This window comes from Ctenopharyngodon idella, chromosome 1 (genome assembly GCF_019924925.1).
Source record: "Ctenopharyngodon idella isolate HZGC_01 chromosome 1, HZGC01, whole genome shotgun sequence".
Taxonomy (NCBI): domain Eukaryota; kingdom Metazoa; phylum Chordata; class Actinopteri; order Cypriniformes; family Xenocyprididae; genus Ctenopharyngodon; species Ctenopharyngodon idella.
Window position 1 is genome coordinate 40469681 of NC_067220.1, and position 17282 is coordinate 40486962.

The 17282-nt window shown below is 43.2% G+C and overlaps 1 long non-coding RNA gene across 1 annotated transcript; it reads left to right on the top strand.

Annotated features, from left to right (window-relative positions):
- Window positions 1–223: 223 nt before the first annotated feature.
- On the top strand, window positions 224–3229 carry LOC127512211 (uncharacterized). Its single transcript, XR_007930152.1, has 4 exons — window positions 224–387; window positions 661–722; window positions 1688–1845; window positions 2071–3229. It is a non-coding gene; the product is annotated as an uncharacterized LOC127512211 (long non-coding RNA).
- Window positions 3230–17282: the final 14053 nt, after the last annotated feature.

The following is a 17282-nucleotide window of genomic DNA, read 5'->3' on the forward strand; positions in this document are numbered from 1 at the left end:
GCTCTCATGACAAATATCACAAGTGCAGCAATGTACACAGGACCAAAAACAACAACTTCAGTTTTTACTTCATTGACTCCCTCTTCAACTACATTCAAGACTACGACTGGTAGTACAACTAGAACATCAACAAAATCATTTGCCTCAACCACTAATACAACCACTGCCTCAACCACTAATACAACCACTGCCTCAACCACTAATACAACAACAACAACAAGACCCTCGACATCTTCCACAACTAAAGTGACTACAATTTCAACTACAAGATTTGTACCCGTGTATCTAACAGACCTGGTGTTCCGTTCTTTTGACATATATATTGTTGAACTCAACGATTCAAACTCTCAGGCTTTCAAGACAAGGGCTCAGCTTGTCATAGCACAGGTGAGTTAAAATTCACTCACTAGATTCACAGGAGGCAGACAGATATTTTTACTGTACTTAGGAGAAAAGACAACAGATATTTTAGACCAAATCCAAGAGTTTGTTAGGATATTATTATTATTTTTTTTAATTGATTAGTTTACCATAAATAAATGACACGCTTTGTTTTTCCTTCACGAATAATAATATTCCTCTGGAAATCAATAGTTAATTTCATAAACAAAAAAAAGTTAATTCTCATCATGGTTGACTGCCTGTTATTGTATGTTGCAGCTTGACCCAATCTACAGAGCCAGATATCCTTCCTTCATCAGAGTGATTGTCATAAGTTTCAGGTAAATACCCAATGCTGATTAATGTTTGTGCGCTGTGTGTGTGTTATGGTGTTCTTAAAAAAAAAAAAAAAAAAAAAAAAAAATGCCATATACCAGGGATTCCCAAAGTGTGGCGTGCTGCCACCAGGGGGTGCGCGAGAGGAAAAATGTAATGGCGGTCTTTTTAAGTGGGATTTTCCCATACAATAAAAAAAAAACATGAACAGTAAACATTTCCTTTGTAATCGCTTTTATTTTAAATAAAAAATTATAATTTATTAGTTTTTGATAGAAACGTAGAAGAAGACAGCAGCGCACTGCTCTTCTTTTATGCACTGCAAGCTAGGTTATATGCGTGCCAACTCGTTTCATTCATTCCATATATAGGCTATATTATAAATATGCTTAACTGGCTGAAATCAGGGAAACTGTCAAGTGGGACGTCTTATCTATTTCGGAGCTTATTCTCTTTAATGTTGTGGATCGTTTGTAACTTTATTGCAATTTAATTCAATGTACTGTCGTTCTAATTTCCATAACCGTTGTGTTATGATGATGATGATGATGCTAGCTCCACGGTCATTTAATAGGCCTAGCCTATTGCTGCAATGTTTCTTTTACGCGGCTGAAAATAACCGTGCTTTCTGTTACTGAGTCTGTGTCTGTCACTCGTCCTCTTAAAAGTGGAAGCTTGTGCGTAGCTTTGTTGCATTATATTGAAACTTTGTTGATGTTGTTATTGTCATGCGTGTTCTGGTTATTTGCGCATGATTAAACATGAGTCTTTATATGGCGATAAAACAAAGCTTTGTTGCGTTTTTTTTCTGAAGTGGGGATTGGGGGTGCGCCTACCGGTTGGGACATAGAAGGGGGTGCGCAGGAAAAAAAGTTTGGGAACCTCTGCCATATACAGTACTTATTATATAATGGTAATATGCTCATATTATGGAATCCTGTATGATATTCTTCTATACTGTATATTCCAGCCCAGGGTCAATCATCACAACAACACAACTAGTTTTCAACTCCACGGAAACTGTCCCATCAGTTGGAGAGATTTCAAACACCCTCTTGACAGCAGTAGGAACAGGAGTTGTCAATCCACTGAACATAATTCCTTCGTCAGTTTCAGTCAATGGTTCAGGTAAATTTGATTGCATTTCAAAACATCTCTTGCAAATGTGACAGATCTCAGGACCTGTGCATTGCACTTTTGCTCCTAGATCTTGTAGAATTTATAATTTCCTATAGCTCTAGTCTATACAGATATAACACACAAAACATACAGTACATTTGGAGTGGAATGAAACAAAGAAAGCCCTAATACCTTATATTCTGTTTATCTAATTTGTTCATCTTTTCCTTACAGTTATTGCTACGACTGTAGCTGCTTTAACTACAGTGTCAAGTGGATTAAAGATTGAATTCAGTCTGCTCCAAACAACATGGCTCATTATTATGGCAAAAATATTAAAGCTTTTCCTATAGATCCTTTAACAATGAATCAACCAAGGATGCAATTTCAGCAAAGCATGTTCTAATGAATTATACTAGCAAATTATATTATTTACGTATGTGTATGCATTATTTACTGTTGTAGCAAAATCTTAAAATATGACAATGGCTATATAAATAGAAGCCTAAAATTGCATTGATTTTCAAGAGCACAATTTGTAAAGAGAAAAAATATTATATATTTATCAGAGGTTGTTGAGATTTATCCTATTTTGATATTGTTCCTCACAGTATTTTTATATGTAATACATTTGTTCAGCTGTCTGCAGGTTAAAGACTCTTTATAGTTTTATTTTGTCTAGTATATGCCAACATTGCAATATCTTATATCTTGTAATAATCAAATAAACATATTTATTGAGTTCATATAATCCAAAATTGTTTTATATAAAACCACCAATTGTGTGAAATGAGAAAGAGATGAAAATAAAGAGATCATAAAAATATGAAGGATTTAAACACATACTTTTGTATGTGTTTGTTTACATCTAAAGAAATACATTTGTATATATCCACAATGAATGTAAAACATAGGCTTATTTAAAAAAAAAAAAAAAAGTATAGTAAAGTATATATATTTATTTAAAATGTACAAGGTTTTATGTTAATTTAAATAAAGACTTGGTGTAACTTTAACCTGTGCACAATTTCTTCCATTGCACTTCCATTTCTATATACAGTAAATGCCTGTGTCCAACATAGCCACCTGTAGCCATTCTGGTGTGCAAGGGATGTTTGCCATAAAGTCTTAATGACCAAAAGTACATTTGTTAACTTTGAGCACAGACCACGGCCACAATGGGAAGGATTTGCATGCAGGTATGATGTTCATTATTCATCAGGATCAGTGTCCAGATGTTTTATTAACAGATCATGTTAGTATTGTGTATTTACCTTGGTAACTATAGTCTCCGTAACCTTATCCCAAAATACCCATTAATTTTCACTTTGTGTTATTTTCTATATTTTTTATGACTGGACATCACGCAAAAAAAAAAAAAAAAAAAAATAAATATATATATATATATATATATATATATATATATATATGACATTTTGAAAATTATGAAATAAAAATATACCTTATGATTTATTTATTTGTAAACCTTTTTATTAAAAAAATCAGAATTACTGAGATATCACTGGTCGCGTCGGAGGACACATTCCAAGGTAGGAAGGCTTTGAATCCAATGTTAGCTTCACTTCCTGTCTCCTGAGATACCTTCATCTGATCAATTTTTGAATGCAGCATTAATTTCGCTGCCTTTGAAATCCCACAAATCCTTTCTGTGACAGTTGAGCTAAGGGCCCATTTACACGACACCATTTTCAACTAAAAACGGAAAACTTTTTATGCGTTTTGGCCATTCATTTACAGTACAACAGCGTTTTGGTGGCCTGAAAAAGCAAACTTTTGAAAACGGGTTTCAAAGTGCAAGTTTTTGAAAACAGTCTCCATGTAAACAACAAAAACACAAATCTGTGAAAACGAATAGGTCATGCACATGGGTATGACATGTTCAGTCTCTGGTGTTTCATCGCCATCTAATGGCCTGGCAGCAGAATACAGCATTTTTAGTCATTTTTACAGATTCATATGAATGGGGATCGTTTTGGCAATGTTATTGTCTGTACGCAGAAAACTCAAAGGAAAAACTCAGTTTTAAGCATATCATTGTCGTGTAAGGGGCCGTTCACATATCGCGTCTTTTGCACGCTCAAATTCGTTATTTCAAATGTAGGCGCATGGCAGACGCTCATAATGGAAGCGACACAGTTGTGACACGCATGCGGTGCATTCTCCAGGCGCATTAAGATGAAAAAATACTCAACTTTTCAGAATGCCGCAAGCGCACCGTAGGTCATGTGACAAGAACCAACCGATCAACTTCGACCTTTTCTTAACAAAACATTGAAAGCTCAGCCGAACAGCTGATCATAGCTGTACAGGGTGGTTTTTATATCTCATCTCCATAAATATATCTAGTAGTAAATCTAATGCAAGGGCTAGAAATCAATTTATCCTTTGCTGAAACTTCCTTGTCATCGTGGAGAGCGCAGTTCATGGTTGCATAGCAGCAACAGACGCCACGGGAGCGAAAGCGCTTTGGAAAGAAGGAGAAAGCGCACCACATATCGCGTTTTTAGACGCGATATGTAAACGGCCCTTAAACGTACCCTCAAAAATAAAGATGGCGTCTGAAAGTTGAAGTTGGCAGTCAGTTCGTGTGTAAATATATGTTTTTGATTTAGGCGTTCTACTTTTGATGTCATTTCTAGCAATAAATTAATATTGACGTAATTAAATATTTGCTTAATCATCACCAAAGCTCTCTCTAATTTGTTGTAGATAATTAAAGCGTTGCTGACCCAGAAGTCTGTCCGAAATCAGTTTCATCAGCTGCCTTCGTGCGCAAATGCTGCCTGCAATGTCATTGCCTAATAAAGGCAGCAAGGCAACAAGTCAGCTGCCTGAGCTTTCGGACTCAGACACAATAGTTAACAAATCCATTTTCATCAAAATAAGAATTAAGAGAAGCAGGTCCACGTGTCATGATAAATTTAAAGCTGCACTCAGTAATTTAGTAACTCAGTAAAATAAATACTATAGCTTTTTTTGAATTTTTGTATACTTCTCTTTTGTAAACCAAGCTATCCACAGCTAACAGAATCATACAGTGTGCTTCTAATATAAACTCTACTAGGCACTATCATACTGTGACTCAGGGCCGTCGCCAGAACAGACAGAATGGGGGGGCATTTCACTTTCATAGGGGGGCACACATTTTTATGATCCGAGAAACAGACTCAACAAAACAATATTTATTATTAATGAAATACACTATATTAACACCAAAACACAAGATAGTCCATCCTAATTTGACCAAACTACACCAAAAACTAGAGAATGACTCTGATTTTATTACATTTGGTGTAAATGGGGATCGATAGTGGATAATAATGTAGGCCTTGCGCTGTTGAGGCTTGTGCAGCTCATCTTGAGCAGAAATCGAAACAAATGAGAAAAGCACACACAAAGAAACTCAGTTAACATGTGGTAAAAATTCAAAATGTGGAGTTTTTACATTTATAACATATGATACAGTTAAGCAACATCACACGACCAAGAGTGCTGTCCTGCCGATTACGTTACCATCACGATTGAAAATGCGACACTGATTTCATGACAGTTAAATAAACAGTGGTTAATATTAGGTGAATTCAACAAGTACGACATCTTTGTTGATCCTGGAATAACATTCCAATCAACCAATCAGATTTGAGGGACAAGTTTTCCATTTATGTCAAGTTTAGGCTTGCAACCAGGGTTAGGTGCTTCTACATCAGTGTTATTCACATATCTTTCCCCTCTGATTTTAGGGATAAGTTATGGGTAGGATTAAGTTTAGGGGTAGGAATAGGGTTAAGACTAAATTTTCAGACAGGAATGTTGTTCCAGGATCAACAAAATATGTTGATCCAGGAACATGTCTTACTTGGCAAAATCACGGTGACCTACCTTTCTAAGCATCAAGACATAATAAAAATCATCAAATATTCCCATACAATATATTTACATTTAAAGGAGACACATGATATTTCTACAGGGACCATAATTTCAGAGATATTGGAAAGGCTCTTTTGAAGCTGTCCATAGCATCCACCCAGATTACAATAAAGTTTTGTCAGTTTGGGTTATTGTAAACAGTAATGCCAAATGAAAATCCCAAGATATTGTTCATCATGTGCCCCAATATAAGATAATAGTTGTCTGCAATAGAAAAAATAAGAATCCTCAAGAAGAATCAAGTAGTGTTTCTGGCTACATATTTGAGGAAGACCACCAGGGAGCTGCCACCCACAAACATGTATTATACGCATGACTGATGACCTGACAACCTTTCCACTCAGCATCTATAGTTCAAGCCAAAATTATATCATTATATCAAAATTATATCACATCTTGTGGTGCAACATGTTACACAAAATGAACTCAAGCTTAATCCTGCTGACAGAAAACATACCAGAGCTGTCACTAGAAAGACAACAATTGAAAAACAAATCATATAATTATTTAAAATTTTATTATACAAAAATACATGTAGCTTCAAGCTAGACACAGTATATTTGATATATCTCAAATAAGCAATACTAATCTGAGAGTAATCAGTTGCAGTTGATATCATTATGTGTGTCAAAATTTGAACAACAGCTACCAAACCAGTTTTTTAACACTGAACTAAGGTGACCTCGCGGAGCGTCTCAGTATAATTTGCATGCTCAAAGCTATGTACCACTGCAGGTCAGATTGGTTGCACTAGATTAAAAATAACATCTTTTGGTTTGTTTATTGAAGACATGGTATTTTTCCTCAAATTAGCAGTTTTTATGAGCGTTTATTTGAGATTTAGAATGCTGGACCGGTTACCTGTACATGCCATTTAGTAAATGCTTGTCAATCACAGCAACCTTCTGTACCGTACGCTAATTGCAGGAACAGTGTCCACTGAAATAACCTGAGGTTGTGCTTTCTTTGGGTAAAAGTCATCAAGTCAAGTCTCCTTTATTTATATATTGCTTTATACAATACAGATTGTTTCAGAGCAGCTTTACAGTGATAACAGGAAAATGATTCAATGGCGCAAACAGTTCATTTCAGGTGTACAGCAGCTCTAAAAGAAAACAGTGTCATTCAGCTGAAATCAGTTCAGTGCTGATTCAGTTCTGTTGTAAAGATCATCATTTATTATATTAGTTCATTTAATCTATAAATCAGTTCTGCAGAAAACAAGTGCATATTACATTAAAACAGTACACGCACTTTAAAGGGTTAGTTTACCCAAAAATGAAAATTATCCCATGATTTACTCACCCTCAAGCCATCCTAGGTGTATATGACTGTCTTTTTTCAGATCAACACAATCGGAAGTATATATTTAAAAATATCCTGGCTCTTCCAAGCTTTATAATGTTAGTGAATGGGGGCCTGATATTAAAGTAAAAAAAAGTGCATCCAGGGGGTTAATAAAAGCCTTCTGAAGTGAAGCGATGGGTTTTTGTAAGAAAAATATCCATATTTAAAACTTTATAAAGTAAAAAAACTAGCTTACACCAGACGACCGTATGCATATTGCACAAGTCGACTTGCGCCAAATGAGTAACCCCTGATGTGATGTATGACACAGGATGTAGGAGTATTGTAAGCTTAGACATAAGCTTAGTCGTAAGCTTGTGAGCTCTCGCGGTTTAAACAAATAGGGCTGGGCAACAAATTTAAGCTCCTCTTCTCTTAAATCGAAATCCTGTGACATTTCACTTTAAAATGTGTCATTTTAGACTTCTAATTCATGACTGGTGTTTTGTTTTGCTCTATCCTCTGTGCTTCCGCTTTCGTCATGCATCGGGTCAGAGGTCACTCTTCCGCCGCAAATCGAGGCGACCGGCTGTCTGCCTTAAGCTAGTTATTATAGTTAATAATGTTTTAAATATTGATTTTTAAAAAAAAAAAACATTTTTACAAAAACACATCACTTCGCTTCAGAAGGCTTTATTAAGTTTTTTTGTGATGGATGGATGCACTTTTTTTGCTTCACAAATTGCGAATGGCTTGTCAGTTTGCACAGGACTAACACGAACTGGGGTTATTTTTAAAGGCCATTTTTTAGAGTGTATAAACACAAAAGGAAAAAACAAAAACCTGCTATTGGCCTATTTCTATTTCCTACAGGGACAGGTTCATGCATTAAATATATAACTTAAATAATCTATTGTTCATTTTTATTTTGTTTAATCTATTGCATTAACTAATGTTAACAAAGTGAACCTCATTGTAAAGCGTTACCATGTTTTTTTGCCAATGTCCTTAATCATCTTCAGCCAGATGTGGCATTTGTTTTCACAGCTGGGGAGGAGTTTCTTCAATATTGCCTACCTGCACATACTCACAAACACACATGCACATTATACTGACACTCAAACACAATTTAATCTGCGTGCACAATCGGTAAAGGGTGAATGAGGGTAGATTGCATCACACTAATGGTTAAAAAACAACAGCACATGTGCAGAACTTTCCAAAGTCACCTGCCTCAATGCAGAGGAGATAAGTACCTTTTCTGCACAACACCTGGATATTGTGGCATCTTAGAGATGCCAGCTGAGGATCACCCACAACAGCTAGATGTTAGTTTAACACTTTGAAGTTTTCTGAAAAAAAAAAAAAGTGTCTTTAGCATTCATACAAGTGAAAATACACTGCTGCGATTGCCTGAAAAACACTGCGCCTTTGAGCGTGCCTTTCTTGGACCTCAGCACATGAAAGCTGAGGTCTATGGTGGAAAAGCCAGTCTCTCTACAGTGCATGGTATGGAAGGCCTGTGGTTAGCCTTAAGTATGGGGAAGACATGAATTACATTACAGTGGATGGGTGTAGCAGTCAAGAAAAAGAGGCAGGAGAGAAAAGTAGAAAGAGACAGACTCAAAGGGATTTCAATTGGCATGTCAGGGCAGGACATCTTGCAAAGCACCTTGGAACCTTAAAGGTAAAGTGTGTAATTTCTGTGGCGGAAACAGAATTCCAAAAGTAATCACTGTTTTTGAACAAGTTTTGAGTTTGGCGGCGCTAGTAGCGCAGAAATTACACACTTTAATGTGAAACTCTGTTCATTTTACTGCTGTATTTGCAAGTAAAATGGGATATTAGAAAATTAAAAATTAAAAAAAAAACATTATAACTTCATTGTATCCATCTGAAAATGACTGGAAAAGGTTGCCCTTACCAGAATTGGGCAGAGGAGTGAAAAAATAAAAGGGATTTAAAAAGTCACCTGAAACAAAAGGACTTCTGAGGCAAAGGAAGTTATTACATGATTGAAAAATAAAAAGATAAATGATTATTTTCTTTGGAATGATCTGCACTGATGAATTGTTCACAATAAGACTCAGGACATGCATTAATAAAAGTGAATTTTGAATACATGGTGATTCTAAGGTGCAGAAAACATATTAGAATGAAGATGATGAACGAGACAGCAAACAAGTAACACAGGCATGTACAGTGCAAGATCCATAAATCTCTGACTCCAATAAATTGTTTTTATTGCAGTTAACTGTAGTAAAGTGCTTTTTTATTATCCAATAAATGTCAGTTGTTTTAACAGCTTTAATAGTCATCAAAGGATTCTTTTTTGTGCTGCCATATCAATATTTCCACAATTAAAAAAAAGCTTCTTTTTAAAAAAAATAAATAAATAAATAAAAATACATTCAAAGTTTAAAGACCAACATATGTTGGTTTAGATGTGTATAAAAGAAAGGAAAAAAGAATCATGTTCCTTGTTGTAAAACAACAACAACAATAACAAACAGGAAGTTCACAAGCCACAGGATGCTAATTTGGAATTTGAATTCAACCCAGTCACATAACAGGAATTTCACTAGTTTTGTCTAATCAGTTATGTACATTAGGGTTTTATGTTACATCTAATGTTGTTAAATTCGTGTTTATTGCGTTTTTAAAATTTCATGTGTTACCATGATGGTGTTTAGTGAATGACACTCTGTGCACCTTTCATATATTAGTATTGTTCTTCTCAGCTTCTGGAAAAGCTGCTTGTGATGAGCTTTGATTCATCATGTGACTCTCATCACCACTGTGATTGGTGGTTGTCAGTGTATTACAAAGGTACAAAACAGATATTAGTACTTCATTAGGTTGGTAAATTAACATTATATTAGTTAATGAAATACAGTTTTTTACCATAAATTTAACTGATTTTTTTTACAGTGTGTAAAATAAGCAGATATGAACCGTAATTATTACAATATAAACCTTTAAATTATATGGTTTGAACTGGTAAATAGACAGTAAACTAAGTGCTGTCCCTTAAAACCTAAAACGTTGTTTCCGTATTTTTTATGGTAAAGTTCTGGCAACCACAGCTGCTGTTTTAAATAATTACCGTAAATTTTACGGGGATTTTTTTTACAGTGTAATTATGCATATTTATTCCATTATATGTAGAATAGCTTTCTCAACGGATGTTTTTGGATGTGGGGGAAACCGGAGCACCTGGAGGAAACCCACACAGACACAGGGAGACACTGGAAGAACATACAAACTCCACACAGAAAGGCCTCATGGCTCAGCCAGGACTCAAACCTTCTTGCTGTGAGGCAACAGTGCTTTCCACTGAGCCACTGTTAAATATAAAGAAATAATTATACATTTCAAACTTTGACTATTAATATATATTTAATATTAAATTCTCAGCACTTTCAGAGTTTAATGAGACCAGACGTTTTTAACACTGATTTTATCCAACAAGGCTTTCTGGCATCTTTACAGACTGACAAAATCTATTTCCGTGCTGGCACCTTCCCTGTTAACACTCTCAAAGAGCATTTGTTGTATTCATGTTTTTGTTGTTTTTGCTTATCAGAGATTCACATCTGTGGCAGTGTTTTTCTATGTCTTGTTTTGGTAGAGCATGGAATCCATGCTCTACCAACACAAGACATAGTAAAATGTAACACTTCACCTATATGGCTAAAGTGTCTCTAATCAATATCTGCCAATACACGGAATCTTGACAAAATTTACCACCAATAAATGATCTATATTTTGCACCAGTTTTATTAAAAATCCATTTTGTACCTATTGAAATGAGATTATGAAATTAAATTAAATAATTAAAATAGGATTATTTAGTTGTTTTTTTTTTCTTTATGACATCCCAGGTCATTGTGTCATCATCATGTCACTAATAGGAAAAACATTTCTTTACATACATTTTTGGTGGCCTAATGTAAGTGATAGATACTTATTCATCAAAGCCAAATTTGAAACACTTTTGGCACTTAGTAAAAGTTTATTTTTAGTTAATTGGGTGAATTCAGGGTGATTGGGACACTTTATTTATAGTAGAGTTATCCCTGGATGGAGCTCTGACAGAGTTAGTCCAGGAAGATTTGTCTGTAAGGGTACTGTTTAAACGCACAGCTACCTGACAAATATAAATATTTTTACAGTTATTCCTCTGCGTGAGGAAGATCCATTTCGATCCGCTCTGATGGATAGATCCGTTTAGATCCACTCCAATGGACAACAAAAAACTCCCTGAAACTTTCTAACTCTTCCATCCAGATAGTGGTTTTCACTGTTATTTTTATTTCTTATGCATTCCATTTTTATTCTTATGTATTTGGTTCTTCTTTATGTAAAGCACTTTGAATTACCATTGCGTATGAAATATGCTATACAAATAAAATTGCCTTGCCTTGCCTTTTTGCCATTGAGATGACCTGGAAAAAGTGTCCCAATAAACTGGAATTCACCCTACTGTACATCATGAAAGGCATTTTTTTTTATAGATCTCTGAATGCACAGAGGCGGCATACTGATCACACGGTGCTGACAGAGCTCTTTATATAAACCTGATGCATGAGGATTCAAAAGTAACAATTTGTAGTAAATAAAACGCCTACATAGTCAAATGTAACGATGAAAGGAATGCCGTGTTACATTCTTCGTTGTTGAATAACATTGCACAACCAATAGAATCACCTTCACAGCCAATAACTCTGAGATCTGGTTCAGTGGCATGTGACACATTCCTTTATGAGTGATACTTAAATGTAAGTTTCTTTGTGTTGATTTGTTCCGTATTGTGATTAATACAGGTGTTAATGTCAATAAAACGTCTCGGTTACGTATGTAACCCTCGTTCCCTGAAGGAGGGAACGGAGACGTACGTCAGTAGTGACCGACGAATTGGGATATCGCTAGAGAGCCCTATCAGCTTCGAGTGAACTACAACAGGCCAATGGAGTTGGCGTGCGATATTTGCATAATGCGCACCGCCCCCGCCAGGTGGTATAAATAGGGGAGCAGATGCAATCGCACTCTGTTTTTCGCTGAGGAGACAATCTAGTCCGCACTACAGCGAGGGTACAGCAACTGTGGCGACGGGACGTACGTCTCCGTTCCCTCCTTCAGGGAACGAGGGTTACATACGTAACCGAGACGTTCCCTTTCAGTCGGTCACGTTCGACGTACGTCAGTAGTGACCGACGAATTGGGATCCCAAATAAAGCGCCACAGTATGAACCCCTTCCAGTGCCCAGCGCAAGCTCTAGCCACCCGGCGCACCAGTGGGACGGGGAAGGGGGCGAGCTTACGCCGAGAGAGTCTACTGCTGTTCCGATATACCCACTAAGTAAACTAGACTACACTGGGGAAGCGAACCCGTAGGGGACGCTGCGGAGACCACTACCCACCTGTAGGGGAGGAATTTACGTGGAGAGTACACATATGGACTGGCCGTGGGCAGTACGCATATGGAGTCCCTGGGATGGCTCCACCTGGGTAGGGGGAGACTCATCTGACAGGTGACAGCAGAGCTGGCTCTGCTAGGGAAAGACACGGGCTCGCCGTAGGGAGTTGACCGTGGACAAATACACACATGGGACCGCTCACGTGGAGGGGTCACGACATGTGGAACCCAGCCAAACGTCAACGTCGGTGACGGAGGTTTGGCCTGGCATCAGACACTCCGCAATGTCCGAGCCGAAGGGGGAGGCGGAGGAACTCGACAGGGTTCGCCAAGCGGGGAACTCGACTGGAGTAAAAAGGATGCACGTATCCGGCCCAGGGGGCGGGAGTGGCATTGCAAGCCGACACTAGAACGGGCTCTTCGCGTCTACCGGCTGGTGGAAGCGAGTACACGGGAAGATACCGGTTCTACACGAAGGCTATAGAATCTAGCGAACGTGTTAGGTGTCGCCCAGCCCGCAGCTCTACAGATATCTGTCAGCGAGGCGCCGTGCGCCAGCGCCCAGGAAGAGGCCACTCCTCTGGTGGAGTGGGCTCTCAACCTGAACGGGCAAGGCACGCCCTGGGACTCGTACGCCAGGGCGATGGCGTCCACTATCCAGTGGGCCATCCTCTGCTTGGAGACAGCCTTTCCCTTCTGCTGGCCTCCGTAACAGACAAAGAGCTGATCTGAGGTCCTGAAGCTTCGCGTTCTGTCCACGTACAGGCGCAGCGCGCGGACGGGACAGAGCAAAGCTAGGGCTGGGTCTGCCTCCTCCGAAGGCAGCGCTTGCAGGTTCACTACCTGGTCTCGAAAGGGAGTGGTAGGAACCTTGGGCACATATCCAGGCCGGGGTCTCAGGATAACGTGAGAGTCACCGGGCCCGAATTCCAGGCACGATTCGTCAACCGAAAATGCGTGCAGGTCCCCTACCCTCTTGAGCGAGGCCAATGCAACCAGGAGGACGGTCTTTAGGGACAGTACTTTTAACTCGACTGATTGCAAAGGCTCGAAGGGACGACCCCGGAGAGATGTAAGAACCAGGGTCAGATCCCAAGAGGGTACAGAGGGGGGCTGGGGAGGATTCAGTCTCCTCGCCCCCCTCAAGAACCTGACGATCAGATCGTGCTTCCCTAGCGATTTACCATCAACTGCATAGTGATGTGCGGCGATAGCGGCAACATACACCTTGAGGGTGGAGGGAGACAGCCTTCGCTCCAGGCCCTCTTGCAGAAAGGAAAGCACGGTTCTGACCGAACATGATCGGGGGTCCTCTCGCTCTGGTTGAGAGGAACACCATTCGACGAATAGGTTCCACTTCAGCGCATAGAGGTTCCTCGTAGAAGGAGCTCTAGCGGAAGTGATGGTGTCTGCGACCGCTTGCGGGAGATCACTCAGAACCTCCGCGTCCCGTCCAGGGACCACACATGGAGTTTCCACAGGTCGGGACGCGGGTGCCAGAGGGTGCCCCGTCTCTGAGTCAGGAGGTCCTTCCTCAGAGGAATGGGCCAGGGAGGTGCTGTCGCGAGGAGCGTGAGGTCCGAGAACCAGGTCCGAGTGGGCCAATATGGAGCCACTAACAAGACCTGCTCCTCGTCCTCCCTGACTTTGCACAGGAGCTGTGCGAGAAGGCTCACTGGGGGAAACGCATATTTGCGTAGGCCCCGGGGCCAGCTGATTGCCAGGGCATCCGTGCCGAGCGTGCCGCCGGACAGGGAATAGAACAACTGGCAGTGGGCAGTCTCCGGGGAGGCGAACAGATCTATCTGTGCCTCGCCGAAGCGCTGCCAGATCAGCTGGACCACCTGGGGATGGAGCCGCCATTCGCCCGGAAGCGGAGGCTGCCGTGAGAGCTCGTCGGCTGCACGGTTGAGCACGCCTGGGACGTGAATGGCACGAAGCGACCTCAGATGCTTCTGACTCCATAGCAAGAGATGGCGGGCGAGTTGCGACATACGGCGGGAGCGTAGACCACCCTGATGGTTGATGTACGCAACGGCCGCAGTGCTGTCCGAGCGGACCAGTACGTGCTTGTCTGTCAACAGCTCCTAGAAGCGGCCCAGTGCAAGACGTACTGCTAGCAACTCGAGGCAATTGATATGCCAATGCAGTTGGGGCCCCGTCCACAGACCCGACGCTGCATGCCCGTTGTACGTGGCCCCCCACCCTGTGGCAGAGGCATCTGTGTAGACCACAGCATGCCTGGACACTTGTTCGAGGGGAACTCCAGCCCGCAGGAACGAAGGGTCCGACCACTTGGTGAGGGTGCGACGGCAGTTCGGTGTCACGGGAACACGGAACGTACCGCGCTGCCACGCCCATCTCGGGATCCGGCCGCGGAGCCAGTGTTGAAGCGGCCTCATATGAAGCAATCCGAGCGGCGTGACTGCGGCTGCGGATGCCATATGCCCCAGGAGCCTCTGAAAGAGTTTCAGTGGGGCCGCTGTCCTGCGCTTGAGCGTACTCAGGCAGGTCAACACTGACTGGACGCGCTCCTCGGTGAGGCGCGCAGTCCGGGCGACCGAATCCAGTTCCATACCGAGATAAGAGATCCTCTGCCCGGGGGAGAGTTTGCTCTTGTCCCAGTTGACCCGAAGACCCAACCGACCGAGGTGAGCTAACACCACGTCCCTGTGTTCGCACAACTGCTCCCGCGAGCTGGCCAGGATGAGCCAGTCGTCGAGGTAGTTGAGGATACGAACGCCCTGTTCCTTGAACGGAACAATGGCCGCCTCCGCAACCTTCGTGAAGACGCGGGGCGACAGGGCCAGCCCGAAGGGTAGGACTTTGTACTGATATGCCCGACCCTCGAACGCAAACCGTAGGAAGGGTCTGTGACGAGGCAGAATCGAGACATGAAAGTACGCGTCCTTCAGGTCGATCGCTGCAAACCAATCCTGGGGACGGACGCATTCGAAAATGCGCTTCTGCGTAAGCATCTTGAACGGCAGCCTGTGAAGGGACCGGTTCAGGACACGCAGATCCAGGATTGGCCGTAGCCCACCGCCCTTCTTTGGTACAATGAAGTAGGGGCTGTAGAACCCTGACTTCATATCGGCTGGAGGGACCGGCTCGATTGCATCCTTCGCCAGGAGGACAGCAATCTCCGCCCGGAGAACAGGTGCATTGTCCAGGGACACCTGAGTGTAGTGGACACCCCTGAAGACCGGGGACGCCGGGCGAACTGAATCGCATAGCCGAGTCTGATAGTGCGAATGAGCCAGCGGGACGGGCTGGGGAGCGCTATCCAGGCTTCCAGACACCGAGCCAGCGGGACCAAAGGCACCACAGACGCACCGGGGGTGGGGCAGCGAAGCAGAGTGCTGGAACCCGACTCGGACGGCGCAGCGGCCCGAAGTGGGGTCAGACTCTGCGAGGTGACAGTGTGAATGGGAGACGGCTGGGGGGCGGCCTCGACCATCACACTGGGACCTGCTGGCGAAGTGAGAGTGGGCTGCGAGTGGCAAGGCGGAGCCTCGCGCGCTGACAGCCACAGTCTCTTGTGACCTGGAGGATTGGGAAACTGCTCTTTTTGTGATGAAGTGGGTACCGCTGGACTCCGGAGAGCCAGCGGCGGGACAGACAATTTCACAAATTCCCCCCGGCCCTCCTCCGGGGGTGGGAGAGACGATGGAGTCCTCTCCCGAAGAGCAGGAACCTTCCCCTCCAGGTCGCCCGTCTCAGGGTCGCGTCTTCCTCGACCTCTTGCCACCTGGCTTGGCCTGAGCGGGCTGGGCGCCGCGTCCGCGACCGGCACCCTGCTGTTTGGCTGGTGTAGGCTGCTGCTTTGCCAACTTAGCAGGGGCGGAGGACGACGCAGGCGGGCGCCCTCGGCGACGAGCGGGCTGAGGCTGTGCTGCCGGCGGCAGGGTGGAGGCAGCAGCGGACCGCCGGGGCAGGACGTGTTTGATAGCCTCAGCCTGCTTCTGGGCGGCAGAGAACTGCTGGGCGAAGCTCTCTACCGCGTCGCCGAAAAGGCCGACCTGTGATATGGGGGAGTCCAGGAACCGATATTTGTCGGTATCCCTCATATCAGCAAGGGTCAGCCAAAGGTGGCGTTGCTGGACCACAAGCGTGGCCATCGCCTGACCAACAGAACGTGCCGTCACCTTAGTCGCCCGGAGGGCGAGGTCCGTGGCGGCACGCAGCTCCCCAAGCAGCTGCTGGTCAAGACCTCCCTGGGGCATTTCCATCAACGCTTTTGCCTGATGAACTTGCAAAAGGGCCATGGCATGCAAGGCAGAGGCAGCCTGTCCGCAGGCTCTGTAAGCTTTCTCTGTCAAGCCTGACGAGAATTTACAGGCCCGGGATGGGAGACGCGGCTCACCGCGCCAGCCAGAGGCCGTTGGACACAGTTGCATCGCAACAGACCTCTCGACTGGGGGAATCCGCGTATATCCCCTAGCCTCCCCGCCATCCAGGTTGGTGAAGGCGGACGAGGGACCAGGTCTCGCACGAACGCTATAGGGCGTCCGCCAGGACCTGGTCACCTCATCATGCACCTCCGGGAAGAATGGCATCGGGGCGGGGCGCTGGGGACCAGCGCGGGCCGCCCCGAGGTACCAATCATCGAGCCGAGAAGGTTCGGGACACGGTGGAGGGTTCCAGACGAGCCCGACCTTCTCGGCAGCCCGGGAAAGCATAGCCGTCAACTCAGGATCAGGCTCGGACAACGCTACGGTCCCGGAGGGAGGTAACGCAGCCGAGTCTTCATCTCCCGAGGACTCTTGCTCACCTTCCGATGCCGCGATCG